Source organism: Chrysemys picta, chromosome 13 (assembly GCF_011386835.1).
Source record: "Chrysemys picta bellii isolate R12L10 chromosome 13, ASM1138683v2, whole genome shotgun sequence".
NCBI lineage: Eukaryota > Metazoa > Chordata > Testudines > Emydidae > Chrysemys > Chrysemys picta.
The window spans coordinates 8,271,434-8,288,495 of NC_088803.1; the positions used below are offsets into that span (position 1 = coordinate 8,271,434).

General features: G+C 48.4%; 1 protein-coding gene and 1 long non-coding RNA gene across 2 annotated transcripts in view; one reads left to right on the top strand and one right to left on the bottom strand.

The window, feature by feature from the left end:
• The window catches only part of LOC135975479 (uncharacterized), a 500,168-nt gene that overhangs the window by 265,252 nt on the left and 217,854 nt on the right, over nucleotides 1-17,062 (bottom strand). The gene's annotated exons all lie outside the window — the stretch shown is intronic.
• LOC135975520 (uncharacterized) lies at nucleotides 1,426-6,402 on the top strand. The gene is made up of 3 exons (XR_010592456.1): nucleotides 1,426-1,495; nucleotides 1,680-1,976; nucleotides 6,082-6,402. It is a non-coding gene; the product is annotated as an uncharacterized LOC135975520 (long non-coding RNA).

Sequence of the window (17,062 nt, forward strand, 5' to 3'; positions counted from 1 at the left end):
CTGGTCACAGCACAATTTGGAGGACTTCTCTTTTCTGGGGGGACTTCTCTTTTCTGGTTCTGTTTTTCTTTAGAAAAAGAAACCCATGTGCAACGCAACCCCCTTGGTCATCAACTGCATTCTTCTATTTGTTCTAGTAATAGTTGCCAGTCTCTTTACTGGCTTTCATGAGCTCATGTTTGTAGTTAATATTTTTATTGTGCACTAAAACTGTGGGTTACTTTTGTATCCACACAGATCTCTGTATTTCCCAGCATTATGTGAAAGTTTAGATGTCTTTGCCAGGAACTAGGTGTCTATTGTAAATCTCAGATAAGACCACAGAACAATGGCATAGCAGTTAGAATGTGGTTAAAAACGAACCTTTGTTTTTTAATTCATTTTAGTTCATCTTCATTTATCTCCTTTTATCTCATGCTCACAGATTAACATAATACTTTGTAACTTTATGTTTATTTAATATTTAAATCTTGTATTTACTATTTAAATATTGCTTTCCCATAGTTACTCTTCCTCTGACTCCAGATTAAATTGGATCAGTTAATTTTCTTAATTCCCGCCCTTGCGTAACCCTGAAAGCCAAATTAGGTTCTTTCTGCTTCTTTCATCTTCAGCTGTAATGCATTCAACACTTCTGTTGATGTCTGAGGCCAAACAGAATAGAGCTTGTGTTCCTTGACTGATATTGGTTCTTGCACCATTAAGAGTAAAAACATATTTGTACCCACAAAATAAATAGATTTGACCTGAAACAGAGCAAGTAGAGGCCTGTGACGGTGGTGATGTTTTTGCAGAGCCGCTTTTCTAACCACAACTGGACTTTAGAGAAAAACCCACATTTATTTTGGTCAGGCTGGACATACAAGATATGCCAATGAACCATCTTATTCTCCATCCTCTCAGTCATTAACTAGGAGAGTGAGCGGTCTGGAGGGTAGAGGAGCAGAATGGGGATCCAGGCTGAGAGACATTTCCAGCTCTAATACTAATATGTTCTGACATCTTGTGGCAAGTCACTTAAAGTTTAAAAATGTAATGTTCCTGGCCCCACAGATCTCAATCGAATCCTTATACAATAATCCCATATAGCAGGCAGGCAAGTATTATTCTTCCCATTTCCCAGAGAAAAGCAGAGGTATGGGAAGAAATATCCCTAGAGCCCCAGGCAGGTGCAGTAACCTGACCCAGGAGCCTGGTGTGTGCCCGGGCTGAGCCCCGGAAATCTGCCAGAGGGGGGCTTTGTGCAGCTGGTGGAGGGGAAGTGCTGGGTACGGCCCCAGGCAGGACATGAGGCTGGTGGCTGAGCAGAGAACTCAAATTTCAGCAGTAGAGAAACCAGCTTAGCATGGAATTGACTTTCCTTCTGACTGTGCTGGGTGAGAGACTTTCTTTCCAATGGCTCTCCTTTTCTTTCTTTCTTTCCCAGAATTCTCACTCCCTCGCTTCTCTTTTTCAGCCTCTCTCCAGATTTTCCCCAGCCTGGTGTCACCTACAGGTAAAGGGACTTTAATGTACCCAGAGGTGCTGTATCTGCCCTGGTATATTTCCTCATGTGGAGGGGGGAGGAATGGGCGGGGGGATGGGGGAGGTCTGTGTCGAGGTTTCCTCCCTGCATTTCCTCTCCTCCTCACTACCTGGTGGTCTCCCCCTCTGCACTAACCTCTGTGTTTCCATTGTAGCTCCCCTATCAGCCCCCACACTCTCTCTGCACCCCCCACACCCGGAATTCTTTGAGGGGGAGCGTCTGACACTCAGGTGCTCGGCTCCCAGGGCTGCAGAACTGACAGGGTACCGGTTCTTCGACCAAAGTGGGGAGCGGCTCTTCGAAACACCCCCTGATCTCTACAGGGAAGGCCAGCTCCATCTCACAGCTCAGCTGGCCACCACCGGGGCCGACAGTTGTGCATACTGGAGGGGGACATCTGGGCAAGAAACCCCATCTGAGAAGAGCCAGCCCGTCTCCGTTCAAGTGAAGGGTACAGTAACTCCTCACTTACCGTCCCCAGTTAACTTTGTTTCGTTGGTGATTTATTAGAGAACATACTGGTTTAAAGTTGTGCAGTGCTCCCTTATAACCTTGTTTGGCAGCTTGCTGTGCAGGTGGGGGGGGAAGAGGGGTGCTGATGTCAGGGTGCCCACCTCCCCCCGCTCCTGTACCCCATCTCCACAGAGCGGGTGGGGGGACACGACAGGGCTCAGGACGGAGGGAGCTTGCTGGCACCAGCTGCTGTCTCAACTTACTGATCTACTTAAAAAGGCAGTGTAGTTAGAGTGGGGTCAGCGTACTTAAAGGGGCAATGCATGTCTCTGTCTCTATGTCTGTCTGTCTCTCTCTCACACACACACGGTGTGTGTCTTTGTCTCACACACACATGCAGCTCCCCACCCCCAACCGCTGCCATATGTCTATTGTGTCTCCTTCCTCCATCCCTTCTGCCTTGTAGAGGGTGAGGCTACATTAACAACAACGTGTTAACCCTTGCAGGCTCAGCCGAGTGCTAGTTCATCATTTAGCAGCAAGGAATTCCCTGGGAAATATCCCACCTTCTGACTCCAGCACCTCAAACAAGCTTCACAATCAGCATTGCTGTGTACACTAGTCAATTGTTTAAAACTTATCCTGGGTATGTGCATATATAGATATGTATAATGTCTTTTCTCTGGCAACATTTCCCTGGAACCTATCCCCGCCCCCACCACTTATATTAATTCTTATGGGGAAATTGGATTCGCTTTACATCGTTTTGCTTAAAGTAGCATTTTCCAGGAACAGAACTAGTGCGTTAAGCAAGGAGTTATTGTGTGTCTTTGTGTTCGCATGTTCATCCCCCACTGTAACTGGGCCTCAGTGGGTTATAAGTGAGAATGTCAAATTGTGGACGAACTGCTGAGAAATAAGGCAGAGAAACCCCAAGACTGGTGGCTGATCCCCCATAGGCTTTACCAAACCAGCCACAAACATAAACTCCTGGTTCCCCACACTGGCTAACAAGAGGACATAAAGGCAGTTTCCTCAGTTCTTATATCACCACCACAACCATTGGATTCAGAGATGAGTGGTTCTTTACAACCAGTCTCATCAAATAATAGCTTCTTATGATCCCAAAGGACCAGCCACACACCCAGGTTAATATATAACTTAGATCTTACCCAAAAATCACGCTGGTACCAATCCTTTAGTATCTAAAATCTAAAGGTTTATTCATAAATAGAAAGAAAGGAAGCTGAGAGTTAAAACTGGTTAAAAGAATCAAATACATACAGTAATCGCAAAGTTCTTGGTTCAGGCTTGTAGCAGTGATGGAATAAACTGCTCGCTTGAGTCAAGTCTCTGGAATACATCCACAGCTTGGATGCAGACATGCCAAACCCGCACACAAAAAATGGGGCTTGTTTTTGGCTTAATTGGCTTGTGAGTTGCTTGTTGGCTAGTTTTTGGCTTGTAGCTTGTTGCTTGTTTGTTGCTGCTTTTTTTTTTTTTTGATCGGCTCCCGACAAGCAGGGGCAAGAGGGGGCAAGGAGAGGCAAGATGGGGAGAGAGTCAGGGGATCACACTGGGCCCAGCACAATCCCAGACTGCACGCCAGGGAGATCTAGTCATATAGTGTGTTGGGGTTCTTAGGGATTGGCTTGTTTTGGCATTTGTATGAAATGGGATTAGCTTGATTTTTGGCTTATTATGAAAGTCCATGTAATAATTTACCACATGAAAGTTGGCAACTGAGTTTGTATAGGTCATTCAGTCCTTTGTTCAGAGCTTCAGTTTGTAGCAAAGTTTCTCCAGAGGTAAGAAGAAGGATTGAAGACAAACTGGAGGTGTTTCCAGGGCCTTTTATAGCTTTTGCCATGTGGAGGGCATCCCATTGTTCTTACTGTGGAAAATTACAGCAACCAGATGGAGTTTGGAGTCACATGGGCAAGTCCCATGTCCATGCATTTTGCTCAGTCATTGCAGGAAGCCATTACCTACACTCCAGACAGCACGTTTACATGACAGTCCACTCAGCGTAGATGGGCATCTCCCATGGTCCATTGTCAACCAAGTTTTTCTTGATGAGTCACTTAATTTAAATAGTCCCTCCAAGATGTGCTGGGTGCTACCTTGTGGGTGTTACTCCAGAAGCAAACATTTGAAAGCCAGGTATAGAATCAATATTCATAACTTCAAATACAAAAATGATACATGCATGCAAATAGCATAATCATAACCAGCAAATCGTACCTTTTTCATAGATTTCTCACTTGACAACTTTTGTACAAGATTTACTGCAAATATATAACAGTGGTTGCAACAATGATCTATATGGTCATATTTTAATCAGATAACATCACACCAACCCCCTGGGGCCTCCTCCAATCTGCCACTTTGTCCTAGCCATATCGATCCCAGGATATTAGAGAGACAAGGCAGGGGAGGTGATATCTTTGATTGGACCAACTTCTGTGGTGAAGGCAACAAGCTTTTGAGCTAATGTTGCCCATTTTGGTTGGACGTATTCCTGGAGGTTTCATCGCATGACATCATGGTTAATGAGAGATTATTCTTTAATTCCTTGAGACCCCAGGACGATCCTGGAGGGTTGGCAACTCCATTTTGGGCTATACAGAGCTCTTCTTCTGGGCTGGAGAAGGTTCTCGGGGTATCACGGTGGAACGGCTACATCCAAGATGGAACCGATTATTCAGCACTAGGAGTTAAAGCACATTGTGAGAAACCATTCAAGGTGAAAAGGGTGGCGAACACCTCTGCCGTTATAGGATGAAGGAGGGTTAATAGGTGAGAGACTGTTGCAATGAGCCATAAATCCAGTGTCTCTACTGAGTCCATGAATTTGGGTGTTTAGCAAAGTCATGAAGTTAAGCTCCTGGGCTCATCCTTTGAACGCATTTCCTTTCTTCTCAGTTCTGGTCCTGAACAGAAACCTGACCAATGTCGTCAAACAAGGAGCTTATATTCCTAATTTAGCTCAGCCTTTTCTGTTTTAGCTGTGGGAGGGAAGATGGCTCAGTGGTTAGAGCAGCCCCCTTAACAGGCGCTTCAAAAGCATGGAGGAACCCAACCCCCACTGAAATGGAAATTACCATGCATCTTTAACTGGGAGGGTAATTAACCACTGGACCAATCTCCCAAGGATCATGGTGGATGCTCCACCCCTGGCAATTTTTAACTCAAGTTGAGATCTTTTTTCTAAAATATCCACTCTAGGAATTATTTCAGGGCTGTTGTCTGGCAAGGGTGATAGAGGAGGTCAGACCAGATGATCACAACACTCCCTTCTGACCTTGGAATCTATGAAGCCATGAAATCAATGGGAGGTTGGCGCCTACCTCTGTCTTTAGGCATCTAAATAGCTTTGAAATTCATAGTCTCCATTTCTCAGAGGTATTTAGGCACCTCAAGAGGCATTTAGGTCCCTAGTGGGGTTTTCCAAAGGGCCTGGGCCATGTAGGCACCTAACTCCAATCGTTGGCTCTTTGTGCATCTGTTATGGGGGGGAGTCAGGGATGACAGAACGCGGGGGGGGGCAGGGCCTCATCACTGTTATAAGTGGGAGGACTCTGCCCTCCCCATTTTTACCGGCCATAAGGGCGAGGGGGCAGGGGTAGGGGGCAGAGCGGAGTGAGCTGGCGGTGGGGGTCTTGGGGAGAAGAGGTGGCGCGGGAGCAGGACCTCAGGGGAAGATGCCGCAGGAGCGCAGGGCCTCAAAGGAAGGGGCGACACTAGGATGGGGGCTCAGGGAGAAGGGGCAGGGCCACGGTTTGGGTGCCCATGGCCCACCCACTTTTAGAGAGTGCCCGTTGCTCCTGGGGGAAGTAACAGCACTGCCCCCCTCCTGAATTAAAGACTGGGACACACTCAGCTACTCTGGCTCTATAAGCACCACAGATACATTTGCCATACAGCGTCCCCTTTAATCCAGGCCATGGGGTTCTTGGTGAGTTCTGACGAGGACCTCAGGAAGGACATGGGTGGGCCGCAGACTAGGGATGGGTCCCCCACAGCCTGAAGGGACTGGGTTGGGATTGAAGATGCTGGTCCTGTGTTCATTAGGATGGATAGGTGCCATTGATGTTTCCCAGATGCTCCTGCGGCCCCATCCCTCTCCTTGAATCCCCGGCGCCGGGTGTACCGTGCTGGTGACTCCGTGGGACTCGTGTGTTCAGCACCCCCTTCAGTGGACAGGGTTAAAGGTTTCCAGTACTTTGGAGATAGAATAGCTGTGTTAGCGCTGGCTTCATCCAAGAAGAGCTACACCTACAACTTGAACATCACTGGACCAACGGTATTTGGGTCGTACAGCTGTTCATACTGGGTACGTCTGTCCGGACGGAATGTCCCAGCCAGGAGGAGTGAGCCAGTGGTCATCAGCATGAGAGATGAGCCCTGCCAGTCTGTAATACCCCTGAGGAGAGAGCGTAGTACTTCTGCATCTTTTATCCAGCATACCAATTTTGAGAGATTTCCATGTCCCCTTTTTGCTTTATGTCCCACCTTCCAGTCTCATTTACGGACGTGTGCACTTTTGTCATGTTGGGCATTTAGGAGAAAAGATTCATGTTTTAATTTTTCTTTCTGTGGGGAATTAGGAAGCTTGTGTGTGTTTTCACATATTCAGGTTAGAAGATTTTTGAACAAAACCAGGTGTTTACACATTTTAAATAACAGCGAGTAAAGGGAGGTTGAGCCCCTTTTAAATCATTTACAAAGAAAGCGGATTCTCACCTAGCGATCAAGAAAGGAAAAGGGTCAGAGAGAAAGTCTGAAAACTGCAGGAAAGGAAAATAACAAGGAAAGAGTTTTAAAACTGCAAAAGAGGGAAAGGACAGATAATGTTAAACCTGCAGGAAAGGGAAAAAAGGAAGAGAGTGAGTTTTAAATCAACCAGGAAGGAAAAGTGTTAGAGCATCAGGAAAGCCCTCCGGCCAGTCACAGAAAGAGAGAGAAAATCAAGTGAGAGAAAACGTTGTAAAGCAGCAAGAAAGCTCTGCCCTGCCCCCCAGCCTGTTACAAGGTAAGTAAATGGCAGAGAGAAAAAAGCACCACACCCCAAGGGCGGTCCCCATCCCCACACAAATGCCAGCAAGTCGAGGAGCTGGCAGTCTCGGGGATCCACGGCCGCATGGCTGAGCCCAGCAGAATAGGTTTTCTAAAGCCGTTGCCGGTTATGCCCGTATGCCGGATCACTTAAGGATGCTAAGCCGCTGGGAGCTCAACAGTTCTCAGCAAGCATCGCGCCCTCCTGCCCTGTCCCCTGCATTTGAATCAAAACATCAAACCTCAGGAATATTTTCTTCAAAATACAAACCGCAAGGGCTATTGGGTAGAAACAGTGCTCTTGAATCACTCGCTGATTGCCTGTTCTGCTCATTCCCTCTGACGCACCTGGCATTGGCCACTGTCAGAAGACAGGATACTGGGCTAGGTGGACCATTGGTCTGACCCCGTATGGCCGTTCTTATGTTCTTATGTAAGTTTTGCCCAGGGTGCAAAAGCAACCCAAACTGCTTGAAAGACTTAAAGACTAAAAGAGCTGATCGCCCTTTGTACCAGAGAGAGGAGCCTGACTTACTTTTCAAAAGCTGTTAAACCAAGGAAAGTTTCCACAGACTTTTAAAACCAATCCTGTTTGTAGCTGTTGCCCACGCTTTCGAAGGGGGAAAATAACCAAAATCCTTGTTCTAGGGCAGTGGTTTTCAACCTGGGGTCCATGGATGTTTCCAGATTATTTTTTAAATTTCCAAAGTTTGCAATGTAAAACAGGGTCTGGGGATAAACATGCTGTCTCGGCTTGTAGGGGAATATCGACCCCCTTTTTTTTTTTTTTTTTAGTGAAACCATTTTGTAGGTGGCCATTTGTTTAGTTGTCCCACAGGTTCTGACTTTTGTTTTTTTTTCTGGTGGGCGCTCCTCTCCGCCCCCTCCCCCCACGTGAGTGGGAGGCAGCCCGTGGAGGGAAGAGGCTGAGTGGGGACAGGGCCTTGGAGCAGAGCGGGGGGCAGGACCTCACGAGAAGGAGGCTAAGTGGGGGTGAGGTGTCAGGAGGAAGAGGCCGAGTGGGGACAGGGCCTTGGGGCAAAGCAGGGGGTGGGCCATGGTCCAGATGCCGGGCCCATGAAAGAGTCATCTATCCCTGTGGGTGCTAAGCACCCCCTATTCTTTTTGGTGGGTGCCTGAGCCCCGGAGCACCCACGGAGTCGGCACCTATGAGTTGTTCTGCTCTTCCAGGGGCAAACGTTTGTTATGCACTGTCAAGGCTGATTCCCCACTCTGGCACTGCGAGTGCAGAAGGTGGGGCCCGCAGGGATTCTAAAAATTAATACTGGCCACTCCAGGCTGCTATTAAACTCCCAAGGTCACAGCTTCTCTCTGACCTTGGATGGTGAGATGCACGGCCGGCTCCAAAGTTTTGGCCGCCCCAAGCAGCCAAACAAACAAAAAGCTGCGATCACGATCTGCGGCAGCAATTCAGCGGGAGGTCCTTTGCTCCGAGCAGGAGTGAGGGCCCATCCCCGAATTGCCGCTGAAGAGCTGGACGTGCCGCCCCTCTCCGAAGTGGCCGCCCCAAGCACCTGCTTGGTAAGCTGGTGCTTGGACCCGGCCCTGGGTAGATGCTGCCACCACCCATGTGCAAAAAAACCCTCTTTGGTCCCAGGAAGGCGCACTTGGAAATTTCTCCCTGTGGGGTACCCTCAAGCTCTTTCACCCCTCCTCTGGGGAAGAGATGAGAAAGAAAAGAAAGGTATCAGAGGGGTAGCCATGTTAGTCTGAATCTGTAAAAAGCAACAGAGGGTCCTGTGGCACCTTTGAGACTAACAGAAGTACTGGGAGCATAAGCTTTCGTGGGTAAGAACCTCACTTCTTCAGATGCAAGAGAAAAGGTAATAAGCTGTTGCCACCAGCTAATCAAACAGCATATGTACAAACCTCTTAGGACACAAAAATCCAATCCTGTTCTTAAAAAGGGTAACTTTTCTTAAAAACAAAAAAGAAAGAAAATACATCTGAAACTTAGGCTTTTTGCTACATCTTAAAAGAAACAATTACAAAAATTAAGCATCAAGATAGCTCTCTTGAGGTTTAGCTTAAAGGTTATAAGCAAAACAAAAGCATTTGGAGTTAGCACAGAGGAGTCCACAAGCCAATACAAAATAAAAGAAATAACCCTAATTGCCTCTTCCTAGACATTCCCTAATTTACTTACATATCTGGGGTTTGAGATAAGCAAGATCTCGGTATGATCTGATGGTTTTTCATACCTGGCTTAAAGCTTCTCACAGCACAACTGCTGCCCTGTTCCCCTCTTCTCCAGAGAACCACAACACACACACAAGGAGTCTTTTCCCAATTTTAAAAAGTTCTAGCCCTCCCATTGGCTCTTTTGGTCAGGTGTCCACACACTTCCCTTTACCTGTGGGTTTCTTAACCCATTCAGGTAAAGCAAGTAGAGAAGAGCTACTAATAGTGTTTTTGTAGCTAACTGGCTGGCTGGGTGTCCATAAAAGGAAGAAACCCCTCCCCAACTTCATTTATCACATGCACAAACACTTCCCCAAGTCATGTGGCATTATTTTCCCCACAGTCAATGGGCTATTAAATAAATAAGACCAACAGAAACATTGGGGAAGACCGGAGATCTTTTGTACCTGTACCTGCAAAGCAACAGTTACATGTTGTGGTTGTTGTTGTTTTGCATTTGTTTATTATTGCAATCAAGGGACCCCAAAGAATTATTATATTATATTGTTTTGTTTCATATGTTGGATCTTCATTTTCTGTCTTTCTCAGCAGCTGCCAGGATGTATGATCCCCAGCCCTCGCGCGCACACAGACACACACAGAGCAGGGCTCACCCCCTGCAGCAGGGGGCGGCAGGGACACACACACTCTGAGCAGTGCATTGCCCCTCCGTCACCATCACGTTTCCTCTCCACAACCCACCCAGGCAGCTGGTCCCGGGAGTTGGCCGTGGGGGGCTCATTCTTCACCCTCAACTGCCTCATCTTCCTCGTCACCTACTTCCTGATGAAGTGCGAAGGTAGCTGGCTTCTTCCAGGGCAGGCAGCTCTGATTGGCAGGGTGCTGGGGACTTGTCCCCGAACTCAAAACAACCCACCAAGGCTGAAATTTCTCCCCTTTTCTTTCTCAGCCTACACAAGGTTAGTTGCAGAGGGATGGTTGCACCTACCAGTACTGCAGTTGGCTAGGTAGCGTGTATGTCAGAGGCTCTGTTCCCATGGGCAGCTCTTCAGCCATCGGCTGACATGCAGCCACCTCTGGGGCGGGGTGTGTTGGGTACATGACAGCTGCCCAACTGGGAAGGGGGTAGGCAGAGCGGAATCAGCTGTGTTGAGATTGATCGCTGGGGGTCACACTCCAGCAGTCGGTCGTGGGGCTCCCGGCAGCACAGCGCCCCCTAGAGACTGATTGTGACATCAGCCCTGACTGCCAGGGGAGAGCGCCAGCTACTGGGTCCCTGCCCCGCGCCCTGCAGTGCAGAGCCCCGTATTGCAGCTCTGGGAAAGTGGGGTCACCCCTGACTCCAAGGGGGACAGCGCCCCCTAGTGACCTGCTCACCCTGCTCTCTGTAGCACAGGGCCCCTAGCCCCATGGAGAGCATCGGTGAGTCAGCCACTGGTTGTTACTCCAGCAGTTTCATCCCTCCTTCCTCAGAACTTGCCCTCCCCCACCCTTAGCTAGAGATCTAAATAACAGGTGGGACTGAAGCGTGGTATAGACTCCAGTGTTGTCACTTTTTGTTTGCAGGTTCCTAGGAGAATCACAGGATGGAGATCCAAGCCCGAAGAAGAACCTCCAAAGGTCTTTAGCATGAATCTTTCCAAGCTGTCTGTGATGCCGAGGCCCAATCAAACTTCCCTGCCCCCTGCCTCAGTTTCCCCATCTGACAAATGATGTTCATGATCTTCATCTTCTATTACGGGGTGTTGTGAAGCTTAACATATTTGCTTTGAATATTCTGCAGGTCTCTTCCCTGGTCATGTGATTTGGAGCCCTGTGCAGCACCGGGAATGAAACACTAAATATATTTTAGCCTGCTGTTGTAATTTTCCATGTCACATCACTGCCATTGGTTCCACTGCTGACGTGAGAGGCGCTTTTAAACTGAAAGAAAGAAAGAAAGAAAGAAAGAAAGAAAGAAAGAAAGAAAGAAAACTGACTTTTCTTCTCATTTTCCAGATCCCATCTGCCACTCGTTTCCAAGCTGAATGAATTCCTGTAAACTCCCCTCCCTTCCTGCTTCATAATTAAAGTTTACTCCAACCCACTTCAGTCTCTGTCTCATTGATGGACCTGGTATTTGTGTGCTCTCTCACACGGTTTGTGTCATATCCTCCGCATTGCCAGCAGATGGGGTGATTCTCCCCCCACTTTGACCAGCAAATTCTTTCCCACATAGATTAATAGAGTCCAAGGCCAGAAGGGACCATTGTGGTCACCTAATCTGAGCTCCTGGATAACACGGACCATAGGGCTTTCTCAAAACAATTCCTAGAGTGGATCTTTTTGAAAAATATCCAATCAGTCAAGTCCAGAGAGCTCCGCAGTCATCTCTTTTAAAACTCTTTGCTGCAAGTTACTTGCACTTGCTGATTTTAAAATATCTAACTTTAGTAGCTTCTGTTTAGCACCCTCTAGAGATACTAGTGGAATAGAAAGAGTGTTATCATCATCATATGAGGAGACTACATCATCTGTATATATACAGAACAGAAATATTTATTGAACACTTCAGCCTCTTCTGCATTACTATTGATAATTCTACCATTTCAATCTAGTAATGGCCCAATAATATTGTCAGGATGCTTTTTATTCCTAATACACTTAAAACCCTCCTTATTGTTCTTAACGCTGCTGGCCATAGTGCTCTCCTTGTGTTCCTTTTGCTTCCCTTATCAATTTTCTATAATTCCAAGCTTCTGTTTTATATTTATTACTATCAATTTCCCTTTCTTCCATTTGTAATAAAGCTGCCTTCACTTTCCCTCTAAGCCAGGTCAGGCTTTTAACCAATATGGCCTTCTTGTAGATTGGCTGGGCATCTGATCCTTTAACTTCAGTGCAGCTAGTGTCAATCGGTCATAGCAACATTGGAGTTTATAGACCAGATCCCCAGCTGGTGCCAATGAGCTATTTCTCAGCCATTGACTGTGTCTGTTGACATGTCTCAACCAAAGGAAGGAACATGTGCTTTCCTTAATTTGCATTTAAGCAGTAAACAGAGTCATCAAGCAGGGAGGGAAAACAGAGGAATTTCAAACCGGTGAAAAAAACCAGCAGGGAACATCCTTCCAAAGAGACTCTTTGGCTCCTGGGTCTTAGCTGGAAACATTATCAAGAGGGGGACTGAAACTATCAAAAGGAATGACAAACACCCCAAGACACCCCTCTCTCTATCTCCCTGCGCACCTCATTCTCTGCACGGAAGAAGACAAAGGAAACAGCTTTTGGACTCTGTGGCAGAGGGTCCTGATGTGATCTGCTGGAGCACAAGGTGAGAAAGTTTGCTTTTCAACTCCAGTACTTTCTTAAGCAGATACTAGGAAGTGTTTTATCTTTATTTTTCTTGGAAAAATTTCTGACTTTGATGCTTCATTGCTCATACTTTCTTGAAATTTGTCTCGTTATAATTAATAAATTTGTTCTACTGTTTTATCTAATCCAGTGTTGAAGTGTCTAGGTAAGTGTGGTGACATGAACTGTGACTGTATAGATCATTGTTTCAACCAGGGTACTATGGTTGCACCAGATCTTGAACAGAGGAGGTCAAGTGGGGTGTCTATGGAAAGGTTGTAGTTTGCTGGTTATGGTTATGCTGTCTGTATGTTTGGGGGATGGAGCAGCAGCCCCAAGTGACTGATACCTCCGATGCTGGGCCAGGGGTAAATGACCTTAGATGACTTACAGGCTCTCTGGTTCCGCGCTCTGAGCCTTGTGAGTTTCAAGTCTTCGTACGAGGCAGAGATTTCAATGAACCCAGTGACAAAGAGCTTTAGGGATTTTCTTTGTCTTCTCTTGCATGGCCCATAAATACCATGGATGTAATTTTCCAAGCTTTGTGGACATTTTGCAGTAGGAAAAAGCATAAAAGAGAACAGCAACCAAAGCCGGATGGAAAGGTTAACTGAAGGAGGAGTAACTGTGTTATTCCCATCTCCAACCCACTGGCTCCCACTTCCCTCCAAGAGCTTGGATTAGAACAGAGGCTTTCTGACTCTGAGCTCCCCTCTGCTCGAACCCATGAGACTCCACCCCACTCCCAGAGTCCGGAATAGAACCCAGGAGACCTGGTTCCCAGTCCCCCTGCTGGCTGCCTCAAAAGAACACATGGGAGGACCAGAGACAACTCTTCATCATGAACCTTCAGTCAAACCAATGGAGTGTCACAGAGATGAAGGGTGCCAGAGAATGTCACTGTTGTCCTACAGCCCCTGTGGGCTCTGCCTGCGGGCCTCTTGCAATCCCCAGAAGACAGTAGCACAAAGAGCAATGAAGGGTCACCAACTCTTGGGGCTCCATTTCCCACAATGTCCTGCCTTGTGAGCTGTGATCCACTCCAATCTCTCATGCTTAGCAAGACTGGGTGACCCCAACCATGTTCACTGTATTGCCCTGGGGGTGCCATGGCACAGGGAGCAAGAGGATTAGCAGGGGTGCTCTCCCCTGGCAGGCAGTGCTGGCTGCCATGCCCTGTGCAGTGCTGGGGGGTGCTGTGCTTCAGAAAGGGGCATGAGTGTCTCCTTAGGGGCATTGTGCTGCTGGACTTGTCACCTCATGGAAGATGTGCAGAGAAGCTAATGACATGCAGGGTCGTTAAATACCCACTGGCTCCTCTTGTCCCCAAAATTCCCACCTCCTCTTCCACTGGGCACAGAAATCTCGCTCTGCTGAGCTCATGGATAAAGATCTGCGCCTTTTTACAACAGCTCCGGTGTCCTACACTGCGGGGGTTGGATGGGTCAATGTTGGCTGGGATCGCTGCTCACTGACATGGCAGAAAAGCCGCTATCCCCCACAGGAGGGAGGCTGAATGGAAGCGCTGGGTGTCACATTTTGGGGTTTGATCCAAAACCACCTGCCCTGTAACCCTGGGTGCCTTGAAATGCTCGGCTGCCGCAGCTCCCTGTCTGGACATTTCCGGCGAGCAGACAAACATTTACTGAGTGTCTGTGATCAACAGCCCTGGTTTAGCAACACCAACTCCAGCAGCCTGCTTGGTACCACTCATGCCCTGGTCCCCAGCAGCCTCGGTTACTGCTAGCCAAGGAACCCGAACATCCCCCTGGCCTGAATGTCCCTTAAACCGTCTGCCCTGGAATGTCCAGCCCTCTCCTGCAGCATCCAGGGAAATAATGAGGTTCTCTTGCTCCGTTTAAGAGACAATCCCCAGCTGCTCCCCACATTAACTGGAGTTACCAGTGACTTGAATTCAAACCCAGCCCTCAGTTGGTTTAAATTGAAATAAACCAAGTTTATTAACAAGAGGCTATGCCATAACAAGAGGTTATGCGATGCCAAGTGAAAAGAAACAAAGTTAGAGATGGTTACAAGTAAATCAAAATGAAAACACACAGCTGAAAGGCTCAAACTGAAGGCAGCAAGGCACAATCTGCATTGAAAGTGATTTCGCTTTCCGGTTACTCTTGGTCTGGCCTGGCCAACTGGTTCTCAATCCTGACCTTCCTGGGAAGTGCGAGGTGCTGGTTTCCCTTGTTGTCTTAGGGGGAAGAGAATTTGTGGGTTCACTGCCCCGCTCTCTGTAGTTCAGGAGAGCATGTCTCTCTGTGTTCATTGACACTGCTTCAAGAAGGAAGGTCTCCTCGGGGTGCCTTCTCCCGCCCTGTCGATAGCTGAGTCGTCACCTCCTCTCCTTGGTGGCTCGATGGCTTTGTTTACCACCCATGTACATCCTAATTCTCTTGTCACTGGTCACCCGGCTTCATTTCTATTCAAGCCCTGGGCAGACCTGGTTCCCCTGTGTTCAAATACAGACTTTAAAACAGACTCACAGAGGTCGGCCATATCTCCACCTTCAGCGTTCTCACATATACCCCACAGTGATATTATAGACCAGTGTAGTGGGAGTTTGAAATGATACCTCACAAGGCAGAGTTTGTACACACGTCCTTTAAGCTGTGTAGGATGTGAATACAGGACTGTCTGGGTTCACACTGGGCAAGCAAATTCTGTGCACAAGGGTTGTGCAGCTGTGAAACAGCGGCCATTCCCCACCCCGGATACAGCTGCATTTCGGTTGGTTGCTGAAGTGTTCATGGTTCCCACAGCCCTTTCAGATCCTGTTGATGTTTCTCAGATCTCACACTTGGACTTTCCACCAGAACCTCCCCCTCCAGGCTGTAATTCAAGGGGAGAGATTGCAGATCAAAAGGGTCACCTTGTGGAGAGAATCTAAGGCACAGAATGAAGGGCCCCCTTCACAGAGGAAACCAGTTACCTGGATCTAGAAGCAGCAGTGGGAGCCGAGGAAGATGAGGCCATTGATGAGGAAGAAGGAGCCACCTACCGCCAGCTCCTGGACCCAGAGGAAGCTGCGAGCTGCAGAGAGAGGAGAAGCTTGAATGGAACCAGCAGGTTAACATCACTGCTGAGCGTGATGCACATGATGTCCATGTGCTTGTGCCTCTAAGACTTGTGACGAACTCCCCTGGATCTCAGGAGCCATCCAGCTGAGATGTTGAACCCACCCACAGCCCTTCTCTCTTACACTGGTGAACACCGATTCCTGATTCTTCCCATCTGTGTGTCTGTCCCTCTGCTGTCTGCCTGTCCTCCAGCACCCCTGTGACCTGCCCTGTCCTCATTTGGCCATCAAGAGAACTGGGCACGAGTGTGTGGGGTTAAGAGGGTGAATTTCTCTGGGGAGATGTTAGCAGCCAAGAGCCACCTCACCTGACACTGTGACGTTCCTGGCGACAGTCACGGCCTGGCTCCTGGGGGACGGGATCCATCTCCCGCCCACATTCTCCTCGTACCCGCAGCTGAGTTCCCCGGTGTTGTTTGAACTGGCCAGCAGGATTCTGAGCACAGAGGTGTTCATAGAGACAGTCCTGGGATCTGTCGTGTTGATCTCAGACCCTACGTCCCCAGGGATGAGCTTGGCTCTGTCCTTGTAGAAGTGAAACCTCCGCTGACCGGCGTCCCTGGGGGCCGTGCAGGTCATGAGCAGGTGGATCCCTTCGCTCACTGTTCCAAATGAGGGATCCACTCTCAGCGCTGGCTGGGGAGGGTGATCTGTGGGGAGTAGCAGAGAGGAGGGGTCAGAAGGGACATGGCAGTGGGAAATGTGGAGATGGTGCCTAGAATTCCACTTATTCAGAGCTGACCTGTGTCCTCTCTCCAGAGCCTCTTGTTTCACCTCAGGATCCTAAGGGTCTCCCCACAGAAATGAGCAAAAACTGGACTAGGGGGAGGGGATTCCGTCCTTCAGATACTATATGGGTCCCAGATGTGGGATCAGAAGGAGGCCGGCATCACCAGGACATGACTTGTTTTTTGTTATATCTCTGTTACTAATGTCCCAGCCCCTGATATTTCTGGAGTCCTCTGTAGATAGGGAGGGCCCAGGACATCTGGCGATCCCCCCCCCCTCTGGACATACTGTTTGAGAGCTGGGTGGCCCTGCTGGGATTCTACCGTCCCAGAGGGTAGAGGTGCAAGGCGGCCATGTTGAATATCCAGATCTGTATATTCTTGGGCTAGTTGAGCAGCCATATCTTGTGCTGCTGTCTGAAAGTCAGCCAGATTGGAAATCAGGCAGCTTCTCCAGTTACGTAGACAGGCTGCTGCAGGGACACAGTGAGCTGGGGAGCTGGGACGGGGGCTGGAAAAGACAAGGGGGTCGGAGGAGGAGACGGTTCCTACTTGGGCAACTGGTGACACAGAAGCAGAGGAAGGGCCAGTGAAGAGCAGAAGAGGGAGGGATCTTGGACACAGACCCCAGCCAGCCCCAGCTCAGTGCCCAGGGACCAAATCTCCACCGGGCCATGCAAACACTGAGCAGCAGAGATCTCACTGTCGGGGAAC